Source organism: Mastomys coucha, unplaced genomic scaffold (genome assembly GCF_008632895.1).
Source record: "Mastomys coucha isolate ucsf_1 unplaced genomic scaffold, UCSF_Mcou_1 pScaffold20, whole genome shotgun sequence".
NCBI classification, from domain to species: Eukaryota; Metazoa; Chordata; class Mammalia; order Rodentia; family Muridae; genus Mastomys; species Mastomys coucha.
Genome location: NW_022196903.1, coordinates 14342260 through 14352672, shown reverse-complemented (window position 1 = coordinate 14352672; position 10413 = coordinate 14342260). Strand labels below are relative to the sequence as shown.

General features: G+C 39.5%; 1 pseudogene; it reads right to left on the bottom strand.

The window, feature by feature from the left end:
• Positions 1-3032, bottom strand: part of LOC116098611 — a 3646-nt pseudogene extending 614 nt beyond the window's left edge.
• Positions 3033-10413: the final 7381 nt, after the last annotated feature.

The window sequence follows — 10413 nt, the reverse complement described above, 5'->3', positions numbered from 1 at the left end:
CAGTGAGGACAGGCTGCGCAGCAGGATCAGTTTATGCTTGGCTCTGGTTATCGCCACTTTGAGTCTCCGCCAATCTTTCAGGAGCTCGCCAAGGGTCCCATCCTCATTACTCCTAACAAAGGACACCAGGATGAGACTCTTGCCCCTTCCTTGGTATTTGTTGACTGTGTTAACCTCCACCATCCCAACAGAAGCGCTCACAACATAAGTTGCTGATGATCCGCAGCTGCTGCCAGTACGGTGCAATGACGCCAATGTCTGCGGGGCTGCAGCCAGCCTTTATAAAAGTTGAGGTCAGGAAGACGATGAGCCTGACTTCCATGATGTTGCTCAAGCCACCGTTTTCAACTTGTTCTGGAGCTGGGACCTTATCTGTATTAAGGAAACAGACAGGATTGTCTGGCTCAAACGCTCCAGCCAGCCAGGGGTTCTCCATAAAGCTCCAGGCCCAGCATGACATCCTTGAAGTTGGGCAGGGTTAGGACTGCGTTGGCCACTCTGTCCGACCTGCACTCCAGCTTTCCTTCCTATGTGAGCTTGTTGCTCAAGGACATAATCTTCCTGTTCATTCTGTACTGCACGGTCAGCTGCACGACAGCGCTCGCGTTTCGCTCCAGCTTCTTGAACAAGCTCTCGCTCATGCCTAGAGCTCTTGCTTCCCGGTTGAGAACCAGGGGAGGAAGCTGCTGATGGTCCCCCACCAACACAAACCTCTGAGAAAAGAACAGTGGGCCCAGGCAGATGGGCTGACTGATTTGAGAGGCTTCATATACAAAACAGAAATCAAAGGTTTTCCAGGAGAATATTGGGTGGTTATTGCAACGATAGGGTGACTGTTGTAGAGTTCTTCTAGGTGGGCTAAGGACGCAATGGACCTTGATCTGCAGACCTCCTCCTCTGTAAACCTCTGGATGTCTGGATGGACCTTATGAGACTGACCCAAGCGCAAAAACTCGATCTTAAACTTGGCCAGCTTCAAGAGAATGTTGTCAACGGTGGAGTGCATGTAGTTGGTCAGCAGAACGCTGAACCCACAGGCTGAGAGGGTCCTCACGAGGGTACAGATTGTGGTAGTCTTTCCTGTCCCTGGCATCCCAACGATGAGCGTGTAGTATTTTGAAAGAAGAACTCTCTTCATCGCTTGTCTCTGGGGCTTATTCAAACCCTTTAGAATGTTGGCCACTGTATCCTTCGCATTGTGTGGGAGGATGGAGCTGAAGTAGGCTGTAAACTGAGGTTCCCTGAAATCGATGATTAATTCTCAAAGTCTTTTGCTGGTGTCTGTGTTCTCCATCAATCTGGACAGATCTCTTAATGGGGTACTTATGTCACTGTGTCTTTCTTCCAGGTCTAGTCGAAATAAGGTTGTTTCTGGGAGTGGTGACAAATTCCTGTCTAGCAAGCAGGTAACGGCTGCCATGTTAATCTTCTTCTCGTAGCCTTTAGACAAAGCGAAGAGGTTTCTCTCTTCTCCGCTTAAAATAATCTTGTCCCCTGCCATCAGATTGGTGGCTGGCATGGGGCCATTTTTCCGCTGAACATTATATAAGTACTGTCCATCACTAACTCTCTCTACAGGCTCCGTCCTGACCAGGTTTCCAATGCAGTTGCCACTCTCCTCCAGCTCGGAGGCGGACGTTAACCAGATACTCTGGTGCGTCTTCCTATAGTCTTTCCATTGTGACTAAAATGTTAACATGAGACACCATAGGCTGAAATACTTCAAGTGTGCCAGCTGCAGGTGCTGGGTTTCTTCCTTGATTTTGGACAGCATGCCTTCTGGGATGGAAGCATCATCTATCCATTCTTCAACTGCTCTTCTATAAAGAGCACAGCTGCCCATCTGAGAACAATATTTACAAGTTTTCTCTTCCTCAATTATTTGTGGCAAGGCCGAAAGCTGAGCTGCTTCCCCTGAAGCTGTTCTGGTCACTTGGTGCAGCAGAGAGAAGACCAGCTGGTTCCTGAGCTTCAGAAGTTCTCTTTTGTCCAGATGGTTGGCAGGCACAGGGTACATCTGCCTGGTCTTGAGGTAGAGAAGCCAGCCAGCCTTGGGGTCCTCTCGTCTCTCCTGGCTTAGCAGCGTGTACAGGACCACCTGGCTTCAGTGTTTGACAGAATTCAATTCTTTGCCAGTTTTCAGTTCCAGTGGCATTATCTTATATTTCGTTTTACACTCTCAATGTATCCTGACCCTGACTGTGACATTTATTTTGCCCTCAGTCCAAACCTAGGGGACCAGATGCTCTCCTCGATATCCAGCGACTTGATTACTTCAATGTTACAAGGTGAACTTCTGTTACTGCCATCACTTGGCAAAGAGAGCTGCATTTGAGGAAATTCAGCCGAAGGGCCCTTACGCATGAAGTCCTCGGCCCACTTAGAGAATGAGGGGAAATATTCCTCAACTTCACATCTTATTTCATCTTGACTCAGATTCAAGCGATACATTTCCTTCAAATGCCTTACTTCTTGAAGAGTTTGAAGAGCAAGCTCTTGTAGCTTTTCTGGGGCAAAGCTCTCACTTATTGCCCTCTGAAAGACCTCGTGGAGAATCGTACAGATCAGCATTTGGTGAGTGGTTGGATCAGAGACCCAGAAGGTCTCGCTCAGGACAGCTCTTCTCAGACACTGAATGCTGCTCCCTACGCTGGTGCCGGAGATGAGCATGTCTGGGTACAGGATAAAATAGCCAACGTCATTGTCTATTATCCACGGCTCAGATGTGCAGCCTCCCTCTAAGTGAACGATGTCCCCTGGCTCCACTGGTACCGAGCTCCAGCCATCTCTCAGGATGCACAGAACTTCCTGCTCTCGGTCGCGGGACACCGTGATGAGCAAGCGCTTCTCCTCTGCTCCTCTTTCTTTCTGCAAGGTCTCTACAGCTAGCACCAGGTACCAGTTATCCACTCCTCGGCTCAGAACCGTCTCGGGAAAGAGAGCGTCTGCCTTCTTCTGAAGTAGCTCCACCCGAGGCACGGCCTCAGCAGCAGCAGCAGCAGCAGCAGGTCCAGCTCGTCCAGCAGCTCCATCCCCTCCGAAGCTCGCCGCCCCGGAGAGCAGAAGCCAGGCGGAGAGCCGGCAGCCTAAACCGGTGGCGACGACCTGCGCATGCGCACCAGGCGAGCCGCGACACCGGCTCCCGCCTTTCTTTTTCTTACTGTAGAGTTGTCTTGTATCTTGCAACACAGAATGTCAAAATGTTTTGTTTTAGTACTATTCATTACAGTTACCTGTTTTTGAAGTTTTAAATAATGATGGGAATTAGATTGAACCCTGAATGAACATTTAGGAAAAAAAAACAGGAAATACCAAAGGCGTTAAGATTAAATTAAAGTAAAACTTTAAATATCATGAGTTTCTGTTCAAACCCAAACCTTTGTGATGAAGTGTGTGTTTTGAAATCAAACTTCAAAGGAGTATAGATATAAGACTCTGGTTCTTAGCTAGTACCTATCAGAAGTTGCCTATTGTTGACCCATGTTTTTCTATGAAAAAAAAAATGGGAATAATTTTACTTACAACAGTGGTAAGATTCCATCATGGTTATTATTACTAATGTACTTGTTTTTAATATCAGTAGTCTCAAATGCTAGTTGCACTCAAAATTATTTTATGAAAGTTGCATGTTTCTGGAGTAACCTTAGAGATACATGGGTTTTCATGTTTAAATTCAAGTCATGGCTATCTAGAAGTTGAGATTAATTTTAGGAAAAAGAGCCTTTGATTTTGTAAATTATATAGAAAAATACTTATGTCTAAATATGGAGAAAAAGACATCTGTAAAGATTTTATGCTGACAACACAGGAATGCAAATATAGGATTATAGAATTTTTCTCATCCTCAGACAGTATAGAAAGAAAAAAAACAGCATTTTAGAGTACTAGATATGGCTAGGAGTATGAAGTAGTGAACTGAGATCTGCCCATTAATCGACAGAATAAGATGTCTAGCCTCTGATTTTTTCAAACAAATAAATACTCTATGTTAATTGAAATATTGGTTGTATTTCTACAAGAAACACACTAAGCTGGTTCTAATAATTACATAATCCTAGAGTTTTCTTTGCTTTTCTTGTGGCAGTTCATCCTTCTGAGATGAGAGGGAAACAAAATGCTGTGACACATGCTGGAAGTAACCCACCCTGACCATATGAATGGAACAGGACTCAGGGAAAAGGTACATGCTGGTTGACACTCTGCACACTCATTCCTTTCTTTTGTAATTATAAAGCAGCATCAATTCAGCATAAAAAAATCAGAAAATATGACAATTGTAAACAATAGTCCTCTATTGAATTTTCACCAAAGGATAAAATTGTGTTTGAGTAAACAGTCTTGGTATTTTTTTCTACATCATAAAATATTTCATACAAAAAGAACAAAGTTTTCCATAGATTGAAAAACTTTTTTCCACTTACTAGGACACAAGAATATATGGTTTTGTTTCATTAACTATTCTTTTCAAATATATATTGAGTTTTATGCTACTGGGCACATAATAACTTACTTAAGACCTATAATATTGTGAATAAAATGATCTTACATATTATTTTATTCTTTAAAATAATAAAGTTTTCATCATCATAAGCAAAATCTTCCACATATGCCACATATTACTTCTTAAAAAGAGACTTCAAAAACTAATGATAAAATAATTTTAAAATTATTTGACTAAATATTACTAAAATAACCATCAGAAAATTACAACTAACTTGTGCTTTCTCTGGCAGAAAATTTACCTTGTCTCCAGTGTCACACTGCACTTATTTTAAATGTTTAGAGATAAATCAGTTGATAGATTGGTAGGTAGGGCTGTGTGTGTGTGTGTGTGTGTGTGTGTGTGTGTGTGTGTTTGTAACAGAGAGAGAGAGAGAGAATATATAATTTGCTTGGAGTGATAATGTTCTTGGACTGATAACAGCTGTCTTAAAGGAAGAGGGTGGGAAATGTTCTCATTGCCTTAAGACTCCTGGTGCCCACCTGTATGATATACTGTGGACATGAGATTTCCTGGGATAAAGAAGGCAATCATTACTTTTTAAATGTTTTCTTCAGCTAAGTGTCATCAATTTCATATTCCTGTGGTCAATATATCTGTGAGAATACAGATAACAAATAGGATATTTTATTTCTTACTAGATTTTTTTTCTATGTTTATTTACCTAAGATCTAAAATGATCATTAAATGATACTCGGGTGTTTTCCAGGCAGTTAAGTAGAATAAGGCTTTCTAGTTAGGAAAATGATATACAGCAAGTGTTGGTGTAAGAAAGAACTGCCATGGTGCCAATTAGGAAGAGAGAATTTGGAAAGGGAATTTAGAATCACATTGTGAAGATTCCATATGCCAAACTGAGATGCATGCAGATTGTCCTTTAAGAAAGTAGGAGCCATCATTATCTACATTCTTTCCAAATGACAGTTCTCCCAACTCTGAAACGGCTTGAAACGGCTGTCCAATTTCCTTTGAGACTATCTCTAGAAAACTCACAGTGCGCTTCTCTCATTCTCTCCTCATAGAATGGATGCACTTTTGACATCTCTCTTGCACTTACTTGTGACAGTTGATGAGTGTAGCTTTTGTCAGAATCACACTTTAGAGTCCTGCTTTCCCATGTAAAATATCATGGAGTCAAGGGCTTTAGTAGTATTATTTATTTTTATACTCTCTTCCTACCACACACAAAATACCTGAATTATTTCAAAAACTAAGATGTTTCATTAATTATTGTTCTTTGAACAATGATGTATTTAATTCCCAACATTACTGACTAGTGTGTTTAATAAAGGTGCTTCCAATCTCTAGGCTTTGTTCTTTCTCAATAAATAACCCAAGTGCCTTTTCTTACATACCTGAAATTGTGTGACACCCAAGCATAGCTCAGTCAGGTCCTATCAATTACCCATTGTGAAATTGCTTGTTTGATCCCTATTACTCTGCAAAGGGGTACGTTGCCTGTAAACTTTCAGAGTTGCATTCTGTTTCCTGAGAGCTGGCATTACAACACAGTTAAGTCATTGCAATATTTCCATTGTGCTGAAATAGAAGGAAAATTAGATGTAAATTTCTGGAAAACAATCCTTATCTGATCCCTTAAATTAGTTTCATCCACCTGTCTCTAAAGACTGCATTGTTATGGGCATGGCACTGAATGAGCTTTGTACATGTACCAACTTAAATAGGAAAAAGCGCAGTAGCTACCTGTGATGCAAAACATGAGAATGACAGTGGACAGCCAGAGTCCATTAAATGTGTTTCTTAAATATCAGCACGGGCCGGGTGGTGGTGGCACACGCCTTTAATCCCAGCACTTGGGAAGCAGAGGCAGGCAGATTTCTGAGTTCAAGGCCAGCCTGGTCTACAGAGTGAGTTCCAGGACAGCCAGGCAGCCAGGGCTACACAGAGAAACCCCATCTCGAAAAACCAAAAAAAAAAAAAAAAAAATCAGCGAGGAGAATCTTGAATCTTGAATGTGTCTCACCTATTTAAGTGTGACTTTACTTGGCGTTCTAGTTCAGAGGTAAATTGTTCTAGTTCAGAGGTAAATCTCACATACTGTATTCTAGTTCAGTGGTACTGTATACTTACCTAGCTTAAGAAGAAATCAAGAGCAGTGCTCCTTTATAAAAATTAGTAAGTTTGCTAAACAAAGACATATGTACAATTAGCTAGTCTCACTTCAATGTGAATGAATTCCTATATAAGACTTGCCATTGGTCATTTTTTTGTAACAAATGGACATTTGAAGAGTTGTGAGGGAAAGCTATCAGAAAACTCCGTGTCTCCTTCCTTCATATCATATCATGGACAAGAAAACAATGAGTGAGAATATGCTGTAGCCCCAAGTTAAGTAAGGAATGAGATGGAGGAGCAGGTAGAATATCTTTCTTCAATAAGGTTGTCTGAAGACATGATTTGACAGTAAAAGAATGAAGGGTACATACCCCAGCCCTGTTACATGGAGACTTTAAGTGATCTACAGATATGAATATATATCTGAGAACCTTGAAAATTGTTCCCAGGAAGAAATGGAGTCTTAAATAACCATCAAATCAAGAAAACATCAGCTTAGTTTCTCTAAGACAGTATGCAACAAACAATTCCACCCCTCCTTATGTTCTGTCCAAATCCAAGAAATCTTGGACTTACAGGATGGATAAAGAGAGAAGAGCTTTAAAAACAAACAGAAAATTGAACCTCCTTGAGCAAGTTTCAATCTAGGGAGGAGATAAGACTTGATATGAGTGCATTTGGAAGTTGTCTCAGTTCTATGAGAACTGGGAGTTTTCACATTTGTGTTATGCACTATGGGATTAGAAGAACTAGAGGACATTCTGGGAATGAACAGGATTCTTCCCTGACACACAGCCATCTAAAGCCAGAGAAGAACCAGCTTCACAAACTGGATGTGAGTGGACAGTTTCCACTAATATAATGAGCTACTGATGTCTCTTAACGCCTCTGAGGCCAGTTTGCTCCTATGTATATACTGCACCTCATCTCAGTCCTTAGAAGGACTGTTGAATGTCTCAGATAGTTGATCAGCTCACAATCTATTTACTTGAACAAGGTTGTCATTCTAACCTTGTTCCTTTTACCTAGCTTTAATGACCTGCCTTTTCCATCCTTGATCATCAATCCCTCAATCATGTTTTCTGACTGAGTTTCCATCTATCCCATATATAACATATCAATCTGGAATCCAACTTTTTTTAAATGGGTCTTGAAATCTGGTGCTCTTGGCTGGAGTTTCACCACAGGTTGCCAATATCCACCTGGCAGCCAACCCTCTTCTCAGCTTGTGCCAAGAATTTCTCAGCCTGAGTCAGCTCACCATACATGCCCTACTTTCCTTCTCTCAAGCAAGGTTCCTGCCCAAACTTCTTAACGCTGGCTCTGTGCTCCAGAGCTCTGTTGAGAGTCTTCTCTATGAAATAGCCTTGCAACCGAGTAAAACAAAGTCCCAATCATTTGGTCTACCTCATCTTTTAGCCCAAGAATCCTTAGTTAGTAGGTAATATCCACACCCAAGATCCTTCAGTCTTTGATAATTTGGTTAAGGCCAGGCACAACAGTTCCTCAATTTAAGGAGCATTTTTTTTTTATTATTTATTGGTCTAAGAGTTTTGAAGTTTTATGAGGACATCCTGTTAATGCAAGTTGTAATTGATTAACAGAAAATTTCACTTCTCACTAATTCCTTGTTTATTCTCTTATTTCTTTCTTGTCCAACCTTCATGAATGATGGTTACAGCAGAAACAGAACATATTTTGCAACCCTAAGTCAGTTTACAAGGACCAGGAAAGTAGGTCATTTTCAGGTCCACAATCACTCTGTAGCAAAGGTATAACCATGAAGAACAGGTGAGTCAAGCTACCCAGGTTTTAGTATGTGTTGATATGTGGGAACTCAGGTTCATGATTTTTCAAAACTTCTATTTAACTCCATCAGCAAGGAAAGCAGTATATTTCTAAAACTGAAGATGTTGAATAAAGAATTGGGCTTAGCTGGGCAGTGGTGGCACATGCCTTTAATCCCAGCATTTGAGAGACAGAGGCAGGTGGATTTCTAACTTCAAGGCCAGCCTGGTCTACAGAGTAATTAATTTTTTCAAGACACAGGTAGATAAAATAAACTTTTATATACAATATCATGATATGACCATATCTTATGATACTCTCTTGAATATGTTTTATGGATAGCAGAACAGAGGAACCTAAAGCTCTGAAGACAATTAGCAACAAGGAGATTAAAAAATTAATTACTAATTTAGCTATACACAGTGATACTATCCTAAAACATATGTAGTCAAGAGGTAGAAGATCCTTAGTTCAGAGCCAGTTTGAGCTAGACAGAAAGAAGCCCATAACACTACACCACAGGACTCTAGATAAAGTGGATAAAGTAAATATTTATGGAACGAATGAATAACATTATATTTTGGATTTCCTTGGAAACATCAGAATGAAGTATGCTTGGTCTCTCAAATCTTGCTTTCACATTAAATTGAGACAAAGGGAGGCACCATTACTTGAAATTTGAAAAACTAAGTTACACAGCGTTTCAGAATCAATCTTGTTTCTTTTGCAAAACCAATAACAGAAAGTGCATTATTAATCACACATAGTTCATCATCATAAATAGCAGAACTTCATTAGTCATGTAACTCCTTTCATGCAATAGCTCATATAAAGAAATGGATACTTTCTTATCAGCCAGAAAAGAAAATGTGGGTAATGTAAATTAAGACCAACTAGCATGGCTTTAAGTTGAGCAATACTCTGAACAGATAATTGAGCAGATAATTTGGGGATACGTCAAGTAAAATGTAGTAGCTATCAGCAGCTATAAAGTGCAAGGTCAGCTTGTGTTCTCTTTACATAGGCATATCATAACAGACAATCAGGGTAACTGTTAATTTTTTCTCTTTCAGTTACTTATGTGACTTGAAAATAATATACTAAAAACAATAAGAGAGAGATATTACCCCACACAATTATACAATCACCACTTCTCTTCATCTTTGCAAGTTTTCTCAAGTTCCTTATTCATTGACTTATTCATTTACCAAAGGCTTGTTGAATATATTATATATGTTAAAGTTAGAATGGTAAAATTTTAAAACTTAATTTTATTCACCAGATATCTTGTGTATAAGGTAGTAAAATATGAACTGAGTAATAATATATCAATTCCCAGATTATTAACTCAAACCTAAAGTATGTATATCATTGATTTAATATCAAAGCAAAAATGAAGTAAATCCTAAAAGGAAATAGTGCTCAGCATGTGTACAAATATACACATGAAATGTCAGGTGATAGGTGAATGATAAAGGCTAGAATTCGATGCTACTCTCACTATTGTGTCATAAGCTCTAGGTGTGGGTTTGCACTATGGATGATAATGGTGCTGTCTGCATCAAAGGCTTTAAAGTTAGAACTTAGATTGCATCAGCCATTGCGTTTAATGTTTGCTAATTTTACTTACCTTCACCACAAATCTTAGAGTAAACTAATCAGCTTACAGATGTAAAAACTAAAGTTCGAATTGGCTAGATACTAAGATCTCAAGCTAGCATAAACAAAAGTAGAAGTTGTGGTCTAACCTATTCATCAAATATTGCTTTGCTTTTCCATTTCTTTGCTAAATCTTTTATTAGAGTACATATAGACAGTTCTTTTTAATTTCTCACCCCTTATCTTGTTATGAAGCAGTTACTATGTATACATTAAATTTCCTGATCTGAACCTTCATGATCTTTAAAATCAAAAACAAAAGGATTTGGAGATTCAAAACCTTCTGTGTTCACCCCTGATTTCCTTAGGAACTTCCTTCTCTGTTTCAATGGCTTTTTGTTTTTGTTTTTATTTTTTTATTTGTTTGTTTCATGTAATACTATTATTAC